This window comes from Notamacropus eugenii, chromosome 3 (assembly GCF_028372415.1).
Source record: "Notamacropus eugenii isolate mMacEug1 chromosome 3, mMacEug1.pri_v2, whole genome shotgun sequence".
In the NCBI taxonomy this organism is placed as follows: Eukaryota; Metazoa; Chordata; class Mammalia; order Diprotodontia; family Macropodidae; genus Notamacropus; species Notamacropus eugenii.
Window position 1 is genome coordinate 330,079,353 of NC_092874.1, and position 19,683 is coordinate 330,099,035.

At 38.1% G+C, this 19,683-nt stretch overlaps 1 protein-coding gene across 1 annotated transcript in view; it reads left to right on the forward strand.

Moving 5' to 3' along the window:
• LOC140496769 (cathepsin L2-like) overlaps positions 1–19,683 on the forward strand; it is a 71,084-nt gene that overhangs the window by 4,001 nt on the left and 47,400 nt on the right. The window lies entirely within an intron of this gene.

Consider the following 19,683-nt stretch of genomic DNA (forward strand, 5'->3'; position numbering starts at 1 on the left):
AGAGAAAGAAAATTATAGACCAATTTCTCTATAAATAAGATTTTAGCAAAAAGAATACAGCAATTTCTCATGAGAATAATACATAATGATCAGATAGGATTTATACCAGGAATGCAGGGCTGTTTCAATATTAGGAAAACTATTAGCATTATTGATCATTTCAACAACAAAACTAACAAAAACCACATTATCTCAATAGGTACAGAAAAAGTTTTTGACAAATACAACACCCATTTCTGTTGAAAACACAGCAAAGCATAGGAATAAATGGAACTTTCCACAAAATAATAAGCAGTATCTATGTAAAACCATCAGCAAGCATTATATGTAATGGGGATAAACTAGATGCATTTCCGATAAGATGAGAGGTGAAACAAGGATGTCCATTGTCACCACTGTTAGTCAATATGCTACTAGAAATATTAGCTGTAGCAATAAGAGAAGAAAAGAAATGGAAGGATTTAGAATAGGCAGAGAAGAAACTAAGTTATCACTCTTTGGAGATGATATGATGATATACTTAGAGAATCTAAGAGAATCAAGTAAAATAATAAACAACTTTGGCAAAGTTGCAGGTTACAAAATGAACCTACATAAATCATCTGCCTTTCTATATATTACTAACGAAGCCCCAAAGCAAGAAATAGAAAGAAAAATCTCATTTAAAGATATGGTAGACACTTCTCCTATGTTACTCTCCTCCAATTATGTGCCTTCTGGAAGTAGAAACGTGTAAGGTTCAGTAATCTTCTTCTTATATTATTACACATTCAAGTGAAACTGTCCTCAGACCAAACCCCCCTAATGGGTTACCTCTCCATAGGTCCTTATATGTTGTGACTTCCATTGGTTCTATTTAGCATCCAATTTTGGGTCAAGTTGTGGACCAACAGCTGCTATCTCCAAGCACAGGGAACCTAAACACAGGTAGAAATTCATGTTTCAAATCTTAAGGGAAAAAAAGAAAGAAGGAGTTATGAAATGTGTGTGATTGAAAACCAAACTCTTGGGTTGTTTTGAGGAATAAACACAATCTTCCCAGGGGAAAAAACAAAATTCATTTCACCAAATATTCATACATTATCTAGTAATGTGCTAAGCATTGTGGGGTGTGGGGTGGGGTGGATTAAGGATAAATATAAGAGATGTAATGGTGATCTAGAGTTTTTCAGGGAGTTCAGACATAGATAGAAAAACATGAAAACCAGAGACAATACTCCATTACATGCTAACATTAATAGTACAAAAATTAAAACTGACACACAGTTCAAAAAAAGTAACTGTTTTGAAAAGATGAAATGTGCTCATAAATGTGCTCATAAGCAGTGGTACCCCAAATGGAAGCCAAAATCTGACCACAGGGGGTTAGAGGCAGGTGGCACAGTGGACATGTACTGGACCTAGGGTCAGGATTGTTGTGTTCATCCTTTGTTTTTGAAGAGGACCAAGACATCAGACATCTTTCTCCCCAAGAGAAACGATGACATGACTTGCACCTGACTTTGTTTTGAGTGACAAAGGGCTGTGCAAGGTCACCAGCCTCACTTTCTCCTCCTGAGCCATCTGGATCCAGTGACCAGATATTCATCAGAATGTCTGGAGATGGCCCAGGATGCAATGGACCTTGGCTTTTTGGACCAGGAATACCTGAGCTGAAATCCTGCCTTTGACACTTAGTAGTAGCTGCGGGGTTGTAGGTAAATTACTTAATCACTCTTAGCACTTTTCACTAATTGATAGAGAAACTTGTATTAGTTTTAAGTAGCTTGAACTTTATTGCGGATGATAGGGAGAGGGACAAACCCACAGTAAACTACAACTTCTGAACTGCTATAGAATACAGTTTTTAAAGGCAGTGTAATTGTCACAAGTTACTTAATATGATTTTAAAATGTTGCTGACCTACTCACTTCTACATATCCCCCTCCATTCTTTTCTTGCACAGTTAGAGTTGTTTCTCTGTCATAAAATTTCTGTTTATTGTTATGTCTGTTACTACTAGTACTGTTCACTACTGAAGGAAATTAAAATGTAAATTCCTTGAAGGCAGAGATTTCTGATTTCCTTTGGTTTTTATATCCCTAGAACCCAGAAGACATCCTTGCAGGATACTGGAGCTAAGGATACTTGAATTGAATTCCATTGAATTGAATACTTAGTGAATACACATTTAGTATAGAGCTAAAGCAGAACTAAACACTCCAAAGTTTGGGCCTTAATGTTCAAGCCTGCATTTCTGGTTGATGAGAATGTCCATCTCCTAAGGCCTCTCTGCCTTCTGAGCATGTAAAAGACCAGAAAACTGAAGTGCTGCTTTTCAAATTTAAATCCAGTAAAACTTTGTTCATTTGGAGTCTGCTGCTATGTAATTTGGGAACAGCTGGGTAGTACAATAGAGTGCCAAGCCTAGAGTCAGTAAGATTCATCTTTTTCTTGAGTTTCAATCTGGCCTTAGACACTCACTTGCTGTGTGACCCTAGTCAAGTCACTTTGCCTCAGTTACCTCGTCTACAAAATGAGCTGAAAAAGAAAATGGCAAACCACTCTAGTATCTTTGCGAAGAAAACTCCAAATGAGGTCAGGAAGAGGTGGACATGGCTGAAGAGAAGGAACAACTCTATAATCTCTGATCATTTGACCTGGCCAGAGTTAGAGTGTATATTTGCACTATTGTGAAGAAAGAATTTGCTGAGCAAATCTTGTAGCAAGGTGTAGCACGTCTATTTGGCTTCTTTAAAAGGGAAATTGTTTTGAAGATATCCACATTTTATTGAAAGGCAAGCAACTAAAATGATTGGAAAGGAATTATCTTATGAAAACAATTGTTTCGATTTGGTGATACTTTGTCTGCAATAGAGAAGGCACAGAATAGAAGGGTGGATAGAGAGGTAGCTCTGAGAGAAGGAAGGCTGGGTTTGAATCCAGCCCCAGCATGAGCTATATCTGTGACTTCTTAATCTCACTGCTGTAAGGAAACTCTTTGATGATAATAACAAGAGCTATTGTAGTGCTTGCTGTGTGCCAGGCACTGTGCTTAGGGCTTGATAATTATTATCTCATTTGCTCCTCACAGCCACCTTGAGAGGCAGGTGCTATTATTATCCCCATTTGACAGATGAGGAAACTGAGGCAAGTGAAGGTAAGTTACTTGTCCAGGGTCACACAGTAAGTATCTGAGGTCATATTTGAACTCAGGTCTTCCTGATAGCTAGGTGGGCAGCTAGGTGATGCAGTGGATGGATTGCTGACCCTGGAGTCAGGAAGACTCATCTTCTTGAGTCAAATCTGGCCTTAGATACTTCCTAGCTGTGTGACTTTGAGCCAGTCACCTAACTCTGTTTGCCTCAATTCCTCATCTGTAGAATGAGCTGGAGAAGGAAATGGCAAACCACTCCAAGAAAACCCCAAATTGAGTGACAAATAGTTGGACTTGACTAAAAAACAACTGAACAACAACCTCCTGACTCCAGAGCTCATGCTCTGTCTATTCACTGTCTCCAAACCAGGAGTTGCTGAGATGCCAATCTGCACTGCTGGAAGGAATTTCTTCCTGCAGGAATTCCTCATACTATAGATCCAGTACCTGTCCCAATAATCTATAACAAAGCTCAGACTACTTGAAAGTAATATTAGTACCAAGGATTGGAAAGTGCTGTCATTAGAGACAAAGCTTCTCTTACTTCCTGTATGATCTTGGATAGGATATCCAACTTTTTGTTGCCTCAAGTTCCTTGTCTATAAAATGAACAGACTGAAGCAGATGACCATTGAAGTCCCTCATGTCTGTCTGTGATCCCAGAATGCTTTACAAAGTGTTCTACAATTTGAGTTTCCCAGTGATCTGGGATGGCCTTTACTAAAATTCATCAGAAGCAAATTAAGTTAAATTTTATATATTGAATCATTTTTCCTCAATGTTCAAAGCTACACCTGGGTAGTTCTGTGGAATATATTAAAGAAGTCAAAATCACTCAGTTCAGTTAGGAATAAAAAAAACTCGTTATAGAATTTGCTAGTTGTCAAAGCTCTGAACAGGCAGGTAGGTGGTACAGTAGATAGGGTGCTGGGTTTGGAGTTGGGAAGACTCATCTTCCTCAGTTTAAATCTGGTCTCAAACACTGACCATCTGTGGGACCCTGGACAAAATTGCACCGTTTGCCTCAGTGCTTCACCTATAAAAATGAGCCAGAGAAGGAAATGGCAAACCATTCCAGTATCTTTGCCAAGAAAACCCTAAGTGGGATCATGAAGAGTCAGACACAACTGAAAAATGACTAAACAACAATAGAAGAGTCATAGATGCGATAAATGCCGTAGATATCTTGATTCTGGTGAAGCATTTGACATTTGACATGATGATGACATGGCATAATATCCTATGGTGTTCCTTGTTTAGCCAGCCCCAATCCATGGTATTTCCAGTTATTTGCTACTACAAAAAGTGTGTCTAGAAATATTGGGGAAGTCCATGTGGCCTTTTCTGTTTGTCATATATTATGAGTCTAATGGTAGAATGTCTGGGTCAAAGAGTATGGCTGTTTTAGTCACTTAGACTAATTCCAAATTGCTTTTTCAGGATGGTTGAACCAACTCCAACCATTGACAGTGCATTAGTCAGTCAGTTCCCCACTCAAGCATTTATTTAAAAAACAGAGATACAAAGAGAAGCAAAGATACTGCCCCTGCCCTCAAGGAGCTCACAATCAAATTGGGGAGATAACACATAAACAACAACGTACATACAAGATGTACACAGAGCAGATAGGAGGGGATTTCAGAGGGAAGACTGAAAGATCTGGGAGGTAGAAGGTGCTGGGAAAGGTTTTCTGCTGAAGGTAGGATTTGAGCTCAGTCTTAAAGGGAATCTGAGGTGTAGGTATAGGGGAATGGAGAGAAAAGAGAGAAAGTATTTCATGCATTGAAAATAGTGTAAAACAGTTGGGGAATGAAGGAGGGCAGTGTATTTGTATGGTAGAGTGACTTCAAGAGAGTAAGATACAAAAAGATGGGAGAGGTAGATAGGGGCCAAGCTCAGAAGAGCTTTCAGTGACAAGGAGAGGACTTCTATATTTCTTCATAGTTAAAATAGGAACCCACTGGAGTTCATTGAATGAGATGACATGACCAGAATTGTTCTTTATTAGCTGATTAGATGGACTAGAGGAGGTAGAGACTTGAGATAGGTAGATTAATTGGAAGCATTCTGGTTTCCTTGACCCCCTTTGCCCACTTCTAGTCAGTATAGTAAGTAAATACTGGTAAATTGCCAGTATAAAGTGGCAATAGAGCAGCTAGGTGGTACAGTAGATAGAGAGCCAGAAAGACCGGAGTTCAAATCCAGCCTCAAACACTTACCAACTGTGTGACCCTGGGCAAGTCACTGAACCTTGCTTACTTCAGTTTCCTCATCTGTAAAATGAACTGGAGAAGAAAATGACAAACCAGTATCTCAGCAAAGAAAATCCCAAATGGGGTCACAAAAAGCCACATTACTGAAATGAGTGAAAAACAACATTTTGTATGTAGTGGTAATGGTTTAGGCAGTCCTGATCTCTAGCTAGGGAATGGTTTTTGTATATTTCAGTCAGTAAAGAATCTGAGGATATTGCTGTTTGCTGATGTTAATACCACAATCACACCCTGATTAGCAGATATGACTTATGAATTGCTGTAGTGCCACCCCTACTTCCACCCCAACCAAGTTCATCATGTGGGGGCAAACTGTGCTGATGAACACTTCTGTATTTAGATGAGTCAACCCTCTGAAGACAGACAAGTTTTTTGATTGAACAGAAAGGCTCACCCATCTGTGAGCTCTATTAGCATGAGAATTCTGGTTCCCTCACATGCCCCAATGAGGCATTGTTGTTTTTCAGTTGTTTTGGTTGGATCCCACTCTTCAGGACTCCATTTGGGGTTTTCTTGGCAAAGATACTGGAGTAGTTTGCCATTTTCTAACTCATTTCACAGATGAGGAAACTGAGGCAAACAGCATTAAGTGACTTGTCTAGGGTCACACAGGTAGTATCTGAAACTAAAACAATCAGGAATATATTGTAACCTATTTATTAACATGTATCTACTCATGGCCCTTTGAATCACCTGTTACTGTTTCTTTCACTGGGGTATCATGATCAACAGCCATATAGCATTTGGTAGATGACTGATATTTAAAAAAACATAGATGACTTTAAGAATCATGGAGAAACTTGAAATGACTGAAAAAATCCTGAATTTCCCTATTGAAATCTAGTTCATTCTTGTCTTCCTATTTAGTTCTGGCACCTGTTGTTCATCTGTAGTTTCAGTCCAAGTATGGATTGACCTATCAAGTGCATGTCATACTTTGGGCAAATGGCATCCTTCATCTACTTGTTGTTTTTTCTGACATGAGTTGCTGGGTATCATTTGAAGAGACACAGTATTCATTGATGAGGCCCTGCAGTATTCTGAGACTGAATACAGTTATCACTGTCACATTCCAGGGGTTAGGAGTATGGCACCCCTGCCATCTGGAAAATCCACATGAAATTGTGTGCCTTCTGGCGACTTTTGCATTCTTTTTTTAAACTTTAACTTTTAATTTATTTTAGCTTGAAAAAGAAATTCTGTACATTTATATTAAAAAATAAGGTATTTGGATGTTATATAATGCTATATATACTTTATGTATTTCTAAGCTTCTAAACCTTTTCTGTGTCATGTGCTAGCCTTCATGTGTCCTCTGTGGCTTCTGCAAAATTCCTATTTAATTTCTTTTGCTGACTTGTGATATATCAAAATCACCATGGGAAAAGTCAAGATGTGGAAGGAATAATTGGATAGTGGTACACAAGCAGGAGCATCTGGAAGAATTTACCATTTATAAAGGATCCTTCTTTGACCGTGACCCTACACAGGACATAGTTTATGACAAAGGTGAACACCTTTCTAAACCTATTTTATGCCTTACTTGACATTGGCAACCCGAAGATTGTTGAACAAGTTTCTCTTTGATTGCATCTCTTAAAGATCGTGTGTATGTGTGTGTATGTGTGTGTGTGTGCATATGTGTGTGTGTGTAGCTCACATTTTATTCTACTGCAGGGGTCCTTAATCTGGCGGTGCCTATTCTAGCACATGTAGATTTCATGGAGATACTGGCCAGTAGCTGTGGATGTATTCAGTTTCTTTTTGTTAATGATTCCACCCATGTTTTCCCTCATTCATTTCATATAAAACAATACTTTCATACTGGCTTATGGTTTACAAGGCCCTTTCCATACATTATGTCATTTGATTCTCACAACAATCTTATGAGGTAGTGCAAATATTTGTGGTCCTGCTGAGGGAACTGAAGTCATCCAGGTAGTAAGAGGCTTGTGTCTTAGTAGAAACAGCTCTTCTTAAACCTGTCCCACCCCTTTCAGTCATTCCATGATGTAATCAGTTCCTTGTCATTTGGGTCTGCCAAAGGAACACAGATGCAGCCCTTTCCCTTTAAAATAAAACGTGGAGAAAAATCAGCTCTGTTCTTTACTCTTCCTCCATCCCCATAGGGACATTTTCGGTGACACATTTAAGAACATCCCAAAATTGACATCCATACAACCTGAAAGAAGAAAAGGAAAAGTCATATGAGGAACAGTGCTGAGGAAGATACAACTCAGAGAAATAATTTTTTCAGGAACAAAGTTTAACAGAAATAATTAATAAGCAATAGTTCATTGGTTAAAAAGAAATCCCCAAACCAAAAAAAACCCAACCAAAAAATTGCCCCAACAGAACGAAAACTTCTTAGGACCAAAGAAAATAAAAAAATTTGCTACATTTTTAAGAAAAATATTTGTATTAATGTACACACATATTACATCTATATATGTATACACACACACATACACACACATATATATGTATAGTGTCATTAATTAACATTACATGTGTTTCAGGACAGAGTAGGATATATTTCTTCATATTAATTTAAAAACCTTGAATTACAATCTAAAATCGTTGCAGGAAAACTTTCTTTATTGTTTCTACTGTTCACACTTTATGTACTGGAAATAAGCAAACCAGGGCCTGACTGCTGAAAAGCATCCATTATGCACTAGTCATGTCAGACAGCTGTAGAAGATCACAGTGGGATCACGTACTTTACAGGGGTTTTGGTTATCCTACAACTGCTTAGACCTTTTACTGACATGAGAGGAAATAATGAAGCATGACAATTTAGAGGCTCATGGGGAACTGATTGGTAATACAACTCTGTGTAGCAACAGGTGTCACACATGAAACTTTCCTGGGAAAAGTTTTTTTTTTTTCTCTCTCCTTGTTTACTGTCAAATAAAAGACTTCAAAGCTGGATTGAAACCAGAGGTGAGGCACCGCTTGCAATGATCGGTGTGCATAGGGATATAGAGATAGCCTTTTCTTTATGACAATTCTTGACCCTCTCTGATGATTCCAAGCACAACTTCTTCTGCAAAAGATACTCACAAAACTCCTATTTATAGATTATGCTGTGGTTGTTGTGTTTGTCCATTGCTAATGCTGGGCTTATCTTAGTATCCAGTGAAAATACTCTTTTCTAATTTTTACCATTTCCACTTTTCTCCATGGGAAAATGCCCAAGATTTCTGGAATTTAGTTTTTCATTGAAATGTGTCTCACTTTTATTCTTTCTTTTTTTATTCTTTTATTTATTTTTAAAAACTTATTGATTTATTTTTAGTTTTCTACATTCATTTCCATAATATTTTGAGTTCCAAATTTTCTCCCCATCTTTCCCCTCCTCACCCCAAGACACCATGCATTCTGATTCCCCTTCCCTCAATCTGCCCTCCCTTCTATCACACCCCTCCTTTCCCTTATCCCCATCTCCTCTATTTTCTTGTAGGGTAAGATAGATTTCTATATCCCATTACCTGTATTTCTTATTTCCCAGTTGCATATAAAAACAATATTTAACATTCGTTTTTAAAACTTTGAGTTCCAGTATCTCTTCCCTCCTCCCTCCCCACCCATCCTCACTGAGAAGGCAAGCAATTCAATATAGATTATACATGTGTAGTTATGCAAAAGACTTCCATAAAAGTCATGTTGTGAAAGACTAACTATATTTCCCTCCATCCTATCCTGCCCCCCCATTTATTCTATTCCTTTTTGACCTTATCCCTCCCCAAAAGTGTTTACTTCTAATCACCTCCTCCTATTTGTCTTCTATCATCCCCCCCACCCCATTTATCCCCTTCTCCCCTACTTTCCTGTAGCATAATATAGATTTTCATACCAAATTGAGTGTGCGTGTTATTCCCTCCTTAAGCCAAATGTGATGAGAGTAAGCTTCATTTTCCCTCTCACCTCCCCCCTTTTCTCTTCCATTGAAAAAGCTTTTTCTTGGCTCTTTTATGAGAGATAACTTGCCTCATTCCATTTTTTTTCCTTTTCCTCCCAATATATTCCTCTCTCACCCCTTAATTTTATTTTTTTAGATATCATCCATTCTTATTCAACTCACCCTGTGGCCTCTGTCTATATGTATATAATTTCTCCCAACTACTCAAATACCAAGAAAAGTCTCAAGAGTTACAAATATTATTTTTCCATGTAGGAATATAAACAGTTCAACTTTAGAAAATCCTTTATGTTTTCTCTTTTCTGTTTACCTTTTCATGCTTCTTTTGATTCTTGTGTTTGAAAGTCAAATTTTCTATTCAGCTCTGGTCTTCTCATCAAGAATGCTTGAACATCCTCTATTTCATTAAATGATCATTTTTTTTCCCCTGAAGTATTATACTCATCTTTACTGAGTAGGTGATTCCTGGTTTTAGTCCTAGCTCCTTTGACTTATGGAATATCATATTCCAAGCCTTTTGATCCCTAAATGTAGAAGCTGCTAGATCTTGTGTTATCCTGATTGTATTTCCACAATACTTGAATTGTTTCTTTCTGGCTACTTGCAATATTTTCTCCTTGATGTTAGGACTCTGGAATTTGGCTACAATTTCCTAGGAGATTTTCTTTTTGGATCTCTTTTAGGAGGTGAATGGTGAATTCTTTCAATATTTATTTTACCCTCTGATTCCAGAATAACAGGGCAGTTTTCCTTGATAATTTCATGAAAGATGATGTCTAGGCTCCTTTGTTGATCATGGCTTTCAGGTAGTCCCATAATTTTTAAATTATGGATCTATTTTCCAGGTCATTTATTTTTCCAATGAGATATTTCACATTGTCTTCTATTTTTTCATTCCTTTGGTTTTGTTTTATAATTTCTTTACTTTTCATAAACTCATTAGCTTCCATCTGCACCATTCTAATCTTTAGGGAATTATTTTCTTCAGTGAGCTTTTGGATCTTCTTTTCCATCTGGCCATTTCTGCTTTTTAGGACATTTTTCTCCTCGTTGGCTTTTTGGACCTCTTTTGCCATTTAAGTTAGTCTATTTTTTAAGGTCTTATCTTCTTCTACATAGTTTTTTGGGTCTCCTTTAGCAAGCAGTTGATTAATTTTTCATGTTTTTCTTGCGTCACTCTCATTTCTCTTCCCAATTTTTGCTCTATTTATCTTGCTTGATTTTCAAAATCTTTTGAGCTCTTCCATGGCCTTAGACCAATTCATATTTTTCTTGGAGGCTTGGGATGGAGGAGCTTTGACTTTGTTTTCTTCTGTTTGCATGTTTTGGTCTTCCTTGTCACCAAAGTAAGATTCTATAGTCTGATTCTGTTTTTACTCATCTCCCCAGCCATTACTTGACTGCTGAGCTCTTTGTCATGGTAGTTCTCTGCTTCCAGTGGGGATGGGGGGTGTACTGTCAGCTGCTTAATCCCCCAACAATTTGTGGGCCTAGAGCTCTAGAAACGGTGGCTGCAGGTGCCCCTGCTGCTGTGGCTGCTGTGGGTTCCTCTGCCCTCTCCTCCCTCAGTCACCCTCGGGCTGGGGCCAGACCACTCCACCCTCCCACACTAGTCCCACAGGCTTTTCCCACTGACCTTCCAATTTATCCTCAGCCTTTTGGGGTCATGAAGTCTGGAAACAACCACAGGTGTGAGAGATTCAAAGCCTGCTCTGGTCCTGTCTGTGCCTGCCCCTGCTGTGTTCTGTTCTGAGAGTGGCATGATAGATACTTCCTGGAGACCTTCCAGGCTGTCATGGGCTGGAGATTTGCTTCACTCCATCTTTCTGTGGGCTCTGCAGCTCCAGAATTTGTTTAGAGACATTTTTTACAGATATTTGGCTGGGCTTGGGGGCAGTGCTCTAGAAAGTCTGTGCTATTACTCCACCACCTTGGCTCTGCCCCCTTTTGTTCTTTCCTATAGTCAAATAACCTCTTATTAACTACATGAAAGTATTTCTTATGGGATCTATGTGAATAGAAAAGTGATTCTGGAGTGAAAAAAGACTAGGAATACTTTGAAACCTCTATCAAAAGTACCAGTGTGGTGGTGCAGTGGTTAGAGAACCAACCCTGTGTTCAGGAGGATCTGAGTTCAAATTTGGACTCAAGACACTTACTAGCTATGTGATCCTAGGCAAGTCACCTAACCCCTGTTTGCCTCAATTTCCTCAACTGGAATAGGTATAATAAATAATAAACAAATAATGGGGATAATAATAGCATTTTCCTCCCTGGATTATTGTGATAAGTTTAATTGCTTTGTACAAAGCTTGGTACGTACCAGGTACTATATAAATATCTATTCCCTCCTTTCTTTTGGGAGTGGTGGGTAGAGGGAGGAAACATGAGTGAGCAGCAGCAATCCTGAAATAGACATTCTTGTGAGGTCCAGTACTCTGCACAGTTTGGTCTTGATGTACTCTGGCCCAGGGGGACAGTCCTAAGCTCTAACATAGAAGTCACTAGTTTATCTAGCTTTTCTATAGTCTTTATCGGGTTCTGATACAGAGGGGTCTTCACTGGGCTCTGACACAGAGGTATAGCACTAAGACCCCAGCATAGCAACAATGAAAGTAGACAGCAGAGGGGGCAGCACTGAGAATCTCAGAGGAATGCACATCAGAATGAGAAGTGATAGAGACAGGCCCATACTAGACCATCGCTTACTGTGATATGGAACTGATAAGCCTCTTTGACAATATTGCCAATCCAATATTCAGGAGTCAGTGGTAGATTTCATCCTAGGGAGGGAGGGCTTAAATATAGGTGTTTGTAACCTGGTTAATCTTAACCACAAACTGTATATGTATGTGTGTGTATGTCTGTATACATACACATAAAACACATTTGATGTAATATACATAAAATACACATACATGTATTATATTTTATGTAACATAATTTTACATGTATACATATATCAACAGAATAATAAATAATAAAATTCTATATTATATCATTATTTTCCTTTGTGATCCTATATATTAAAAACAATCTGATAAGGGTTCTACAGACTTTACTAGGTTGCCAACTGGCCCTAGCAAAGTTCAGAACTTCTTGCTTACAAGATCCCTTGTTTTAACTCCATCCCTTGATGGAGTTTTGGGTGTGTGCCTTGATTTTGGGTGACAAAGGAGGAGGTGAAAATATCTGCTCAGCCCTGAATAAGGCAAAGAGATAATCCCCTAGTAGAGGCAGCTAAGAGCCAAAGACCAGTTATCCTCCCATCCCTACTCTTCAGTGGGTATACCTAGGGGCAGGGGCAGTGATGTGTGTGGTGGGAAATAGTGAGCAGGTACACTATTGTGATTCTGGTACTGACCCTTTTTTAAAAAAATTATTTTTAATATATGGAATAAAACAGTATTTTGAACCTGTACAGGATATATGCAAGAGTGTGATGGCCTCTCAGTTCCCTTACTAAGATGACCCTGGAGCAGTGGTATGCTGGCAATAAGTTGTACTGGTTTGGGGAAGAGATTGTGAAATTTTCAGCATTAATATTTATACTTTGGAAATTGGCAAGCACTACAGGTCACAGTTTGATTTATCATTTTTCTTAATTTGTACACTTGACAAAGTAGTGGAGAATGAATAATTCACATTAAATTTTAAAGTGTGCCAGACACACTTTAAGGTGCTGTCAGGTAAGTGAGCAGTGGTCCAATGAGAGACACTAAAATAGAAAATCTGCTGTCTTCTTAGCGCATGTATCCAAGATATGACAAAACACCTTCTGAAACCCATCAAACTGCTGCCTATTTCTTGTGATTTACATGGACATATCTGTATGTAAAATGGACAGTTATATGTTAAATCATTTCCCCATTGGCAATGCCTATAGTTTCAGAAATGTTTCTAACCTCAGATACTGATGAGATGATTTACAATCTCTGTCTCAGTTTCTTCATCTGTAAAATGGGAATGATAGGAGTAGCTACCTCCCAGGATTATGTGTCAATTTTGTTGTTGATATGGTCAATTTTGCTGATAATTTTCCTAATGTTGAACAAACTCTGTATTCATGGTATGAATGCTTTCTGGTCATAGTGTATTATCCTTAAGATAAGTTGTTATAATCTCTTTGTTAATATTCATTTAAAATATTTGCTTCTATGTTCATTAGGGAAATTGGTCTATAGTTTTGTTTTTCTATTTTGACTGTTCCTGTTTGAGGTATCAGCACCATATTTATATCATAAAAATAATTTGGTAGTACTCCACCTATTTCCCAAATAGTTTATATAGTATTGGAATTAATTGTTCTTTAAATATTTGATAGAGTTCACTTGTAAATCCATCTGACCATGCAGATTTTTTCTAAGGGAGTTCATTGATGGTTTGCTCAATTTCTTTTTCTGAAATGGGTTATTTAAGTATTTCATTTCCTTCTCTGTTAATCTTGGCAATTTATATTTTCAAAATATTCATCCATTTCATTAAGATTGCCAATTGTATTGGCATACAATTGGTCAAAACAACTCCTAATTATTCTCTTAATTTCCTCTTCATTTTGGTGAATTCACTCTTTTTGTTTTTGATACTGGCAATTTGGTTTTGTTCTTTCCTTCTTTTAAATCAAATTAACTAAATGTTTATCTATTTTATTGGTTTTTCATAAAACCAGCTCTTAGTTTTACTTATTGGTTCAATAGTTTTCTTATTTTCAATTTTATTCTTTCCATTGGTTTTCAGAATTTCTAATTTGGTATTTACCTGGGAATTTTTAATTTGTTCTTTTTTCTAGCTTTTTCAGTTGTATGCTCAATTCATTGATCTCTTCTTTCTCTTTTATATTCATACAAGCATTAAGAGATATAAACCTTTCCCTAAGAACCGCTTTTGCTGCATCCCATAAGTTTTGGTATGTTGTCTCATTTTTGTCATTCTCTTAGATGACATAATTGATTGTTTCTATGATTTGTTGTTTCACCCACTCATTCTTTAGGTAAATTATTTAGTTTACAATTCATTTTTAGTCTATCTTTCTATGGCCCTTTGTTACACGTAATTTTTGCCACATCATGATCTGAAAAGGAGGCATTTGATATTTCTGCCTTTCTGCAATGAAATGTGAGGTTTATATGCTCTAATACATGGTCAGTTTTTCTGTAGGTGACATGTACTGCTGAGAAAAGGTATATTCCTTTATATCCTCATTCAGTTTTCTCCAGAGCTCTATCATATCTAACTTTCCTAAAATTCTGTTCACCTCTTTAACTTCTTTCTTATCTGTTTTGTGGTCAGATTGATCTAGTTCTAAGAGGAGGACTATACTAGTCTCCCACTAGTATAGTTTTGTTGTCTATGTCATCCTGTAACATCTTTAACTTTTCCTGTAAGAATTTGGATCTTATAAGCATATGGGTTGAGTATTTATATTACTTCATTGTTTATGGTAACTTTAACAGGATGTGTTTTCCTTCCTTCTTTTAATTAAATCTGTGTTTGTTTTTGCTTGATCTGAGATCAGGATTGCTACCCCTGCTTTTTTATTTCAGTTAAAGTGTAATATATCTGGCTCTAGAGTTTTGCTTTTACTCTGTGCGTATCCCTCTTCTTCAAATATGTTTCTTGTAAACAATGTTGTAGGATTATGGTTTTAAATCCACTCTGTTATCCTCTTCTGTTTTAGGGTAGAATTCACATTCACAGTTATGATTACTACGTGTGTCTTTCTCTCCATCCTATCCTCCCCCATCTTTGTTTATGATTTTCTCTGTCCTTTCTCCCTTTCCCTCCTCAGTAGAAATTTGCTTTTGACCACTGCCTCCCTCAGTCTGCCCTCCCTTCTATCAGCACCCTCCCTTTTCTTTCCCTTTTTCTTACTACATTGTCTCTCCCTTTTATCCATCCACTCCCTTTTTTCCCCTTTCCTCTCCTAATTCTTATAGGGTAAGTTAGATTCCTATACCCATCTGACTATGTCATTTCCTCTTTGAGCCAAATCTGAAGAGAGGTTGAAATAATTCTCGTCTTCCTCCCTTAGGTCTCTGCTCCTCTTCAGGTGATGTATTTTGCCCTTGTCTGCCTCTTCCTTTTCTCTTCTCCCAGTACAATTCCTTTTCACTACTTAATTAATTTTTTATCATACATCAAAATCACCTTACACCCACACACTCTATGTGTGTGTGCTCATCCTTTGTTGCAGAAGAAGACTATGCCATCAGAGAAATGATGACATGACTTGCACTTGACTTTGTTTTGAGTGAGTGAGGGCTGTGCAGGTCACCAGCCTCACTTCTCCTTCAGAGCCAACTGAATCCAGTGACCAGATATTCATCAGGAAGACTGGAGATGTCCCAGGATGAGGCAATTGGGGTTAAGTGACTTGCCCAAGGCCACACAGCTAGTGAGTGTCAAGTGTCTGAGGTGAGATTTGAACTCAGGTCCTCCTGACTCCTGCACTAGTGCTGTATCCACTGCACCACCTAGCCACCCCAACACACTCTACGTATATACTTTTTAAATGTCATAAGAAAGATACAGTTCTCAAAAGTTCCAAGTGTCATCTTCAATGTAGGGGTGTAAACAGTTTGTTGTTATTAATATCATGTGTTTTTTTCTTTCCTATGTGCCTTTTATACCTCTTGACCCTTTTATCTCAATATCAAATTTTCTGTTGATCTCTATTCTTTTCATCACAAAGGTTTGGAAGTTCCCTATATTGTTGAATGTCTATCTCCTCCCCTGAAAGATTATGCTCAATTTTGCAGGATATTAGGTCCTTGGTTTTAATCCAAGTTCCTTTGCCTTATGGAATGTCATATTCCACAGCCTCCAATCTTTTAATGTAGAAGTTGCAAGATCCTATGTAATTCTAACTGTGGTTCCATGATATTTAAAGTGTTTCTTTCTGGCTGCTTGCAGTAATTTCTTTCACCTGGGGGTTTGGGTGTTTGGCTACAATATTCCTTGGTGTTTTCAATTTGGGTTATCTTTGAGGAGGTGATTGGTGGATTCTTGTGATGACTATTTTACCTTCTGTTTCTAGGATCTCAGAGGAGTTTTCCTTAAAGGTTTCCTAAAAGATGCTGTACAGGCTTCTTTTCATGATGGCTTTCCAGTGGGCCAAAAATTTAAAAATTGTCTTTCCTGGATCCATTTCTGAGGTCATTTTTTCCAATGAAGTATTTTATGTTTTCTTCTATTTCTTAATTCCCTTGTTTTTGTTTGACTGATTGTTGATATCTCATACAGTCATAGCTTCCAGTTTCCCAGTTCCAATTTTTAATGAATTGTTTTCTTCAATTAGATTTTGTACCTCCTTTTCCATGTGGATCATTTTACTTTTTGAGGAATTCTTCTCTTCATCGAGTTTTTAAACCTTATTTGCCTTTTGGCCAATTCTTTTTTTTAAGTTCTTTTCTTCAGTGGACTTCCTCCCCCTTTTGGCCAATTGTATTTTTTAAGGAGTTGCTTTCTTCAATAACCTTTTCTCCTCTCCCACCCCCCCCACATTTGGCCAAATTTGTATAATCCTGACTCTGCTTTTGTGAAATTTAAATTATTTCCTTATGGCTGCTTGTAATATTTTCTCCTTTACCTGATAATTCTGGAATTTTGATATAAATATCCTTAGCATTTTCAATTTGGAATCTCTTTCAGGAAGTGATATAATAGATTCTTATGCTGACTATTTTACACTTTAGTTCTAGGACATCAGGGCAGTTTTTCATCATGATTTCTTCAAAGATGCTGTCTAGGCTCTTTTTTTATCATGACATTCAGGTAGATCAATAATTCTTAAATTACCTGTCCTGCATCTACTTTCCATGTCCGTTGTTTTTCCACAGCAGTATTTTACCTTTTCTTCTATTTATTCATTCTTTTGATTTTGTTCAACTGATTCTTGATGTCTCATAGAGTCATTAGCTTCAAGTTGCCAGTTATAGTGTTAAACAAAATGCTTTCTTCAATTAGCTTTTATACCGCCTTTTGTATTTAGTCCATTGACTTCTCTTCACTGAGTTTTTAGGCCTGCCTTTCCATTTCACCAAATCCCCTTTTTAAGGAGTTGTTTTCTTTGGTGTAGTTTTTCCTCCACTTAGCCAATTATATTTTTGAAGGACTTGCTTTTTACATTCCATTTTTTTGTCCTTTCTTTCCCAAGCTATTGACCCTTTCTTGCATACCTCTCATTTCTTTTCCCATTTTTTTCTCCTACCTCTCTTGTTTGACTTTTCAAATATTTCTTAAACTATTCCAAAAAAGGCTTTTTGGACTTGAAAACATTTCATATTCCTCTTTGGGGTTTCAGATGTGGGTATGTTGACAATGTTGTCCTCTTCTGAATTATTGTTTTGATCTTCCCTGTTCCCAGAGAAAGAATCTATGATCATTGTTTATTTCTGCTTTTTGTTCACAATGTTTGCCCACTTCCTGGCTTTTAAACTTGAGCTCTCCTGCTGGAGCACAGGGGCCACTGACCCAAGGTTTTTGCACTGGGGGCCAGACACTTGTTCACTGGCTTTGTGTGGTGGGACCTCAGGTGCTGGCAGTTGGGGGCTGTAGGGATCAGGCAGCCTGCCTGGTACTAAGTTGGGTCATCAACAAGAAACTTTTCAGTGGCCATGGGGAGTCTGCCCCCTGGAGGATACCTGCTCATCTGGGCTTCTTTAAAGCACTGGAAGGTTTAGCTGATAGAGGATTCATGCCTGCTGGTGCACAGGGTGGTTTTCAACCTCAAGTCTACCTGTCTCCCTGCCTGTCTGTTGCAAAGCATTAAGAAGTCCTGGTGTTAGCACTTGACTGCTCCACCACCCTGGGGCTCAAGACCTCCCCCTGGTTTGCTGAGGTGGGGTTTACTGTTGGCTTACTGGGATGCCTCCTGTCCTGTCCTGCTCCCCTTTAGCCAGAGCAAGAGGGACCTTTCCTGCTGATCCCCCAAGCTCCCCTGGCTACAAGACTATATTTCTATATATATTTCTTTCTGCTGCCTCACCTCTTCTAGGAATTTTCCTGGGGTGATATTTTCTGAGTTTTAAAGGTGGATGAGGGAGAGTGAGAGCAGCTTATGACTTACTCTGTGATCTTGGCTTGTGGAAGACCCTCTGGAATTCTCATCTGAAAGGAGCTATTCTCATCTTGCTGTTACAAGTGAACAGATGAAATAAAGAATCACAAGGTGATGAATTTAGAGGCAGAAGAGAACGTGAGAGGTCATGTAGTTTCATCTCCTCATTTTAGAGATAAATACAAATGGAAGGCCCAGATACATTGCAAATTATCTAATGCTCCATCTATAGGACATAGGCTGAGGTGGGATGTGATCCATGAGGAATCCTTGGCATAGATACTGAAGTGGTTTGCCATATCCTTATCCAGAAAATTAAGGAAAATAGAGGTTCAGTGGCTTGCCCAGCATCACAAGCAAGTAAGTGTCTGAACTGGATTTGAATTCAGTTCTTTCTGACTCCAGGTCCAGTGTTCTGTCCACTGAACCATCTAGCTACCTCCAAAGTAAAGAGAGAATGTCACATGCCCAATAAGACATACCTAGTAAGAGTCTGAGGCCAGATTTGAACTCAGAGCTTCCTGACTCCAGCCTAAGTGCTCTATCCACTGTGCAATCTAGTTGCCTTTAAGTTGGAGTAGAGTATACATTTATATGGTGCCTACTATATGCCAGGCACTGTTAAGCACTTCTCAGATATAATGTCACTTGATAACCCAGGAAGGTGCTTCCCCATTTTTACCATTGAGGAAATGGAGGCAAAAAGGGTTAAGTGACTTGCCCAGAGTCACACAGCTAGTAAGAGTCTGAGGCTGGATTAGAATTCAGGTCCTCTTGACTCCAGGCCCAGTGCTCTGTCTACCGCACTACCTAGCTTCCCCTCATAGGCTGGGAAGACTCAAAATGAATTAACATTGTGCCTTCATTTCTCAGCTGGGTATATGACTTTGGGGCTTCTGACTTTTCTACCATGCTCCTGAGTACCTTCTCTGTCATTCTTCCCACCCCCTTTTCACCTTATTTTTGTCTTGTCTTCCATAATTAAGATTTTAAGCCCCTTGAAGTCAAGGCCTGTCTTTTCTTTCTTATTTATATCCCCATCATTTAGCCAGGCACATTGTAGATACTTCATGTTTACTGATCAACTGAATATAAGAAACTTTTACAAATAACTTTGGCGACCTTTGAAAGTACTGTATAAATATTAAGAATATAGTCATCTCAGATTCATCTCTACTCTAAAAAAATTGTGATTTTACTCAAATGTCTTAAGTTGATGATAGAAAAGATGCAAAAAAAATCATGTTTAATAGCAGTTTTCATTTTAAAATTATGGTTCAGTCATCCTGAA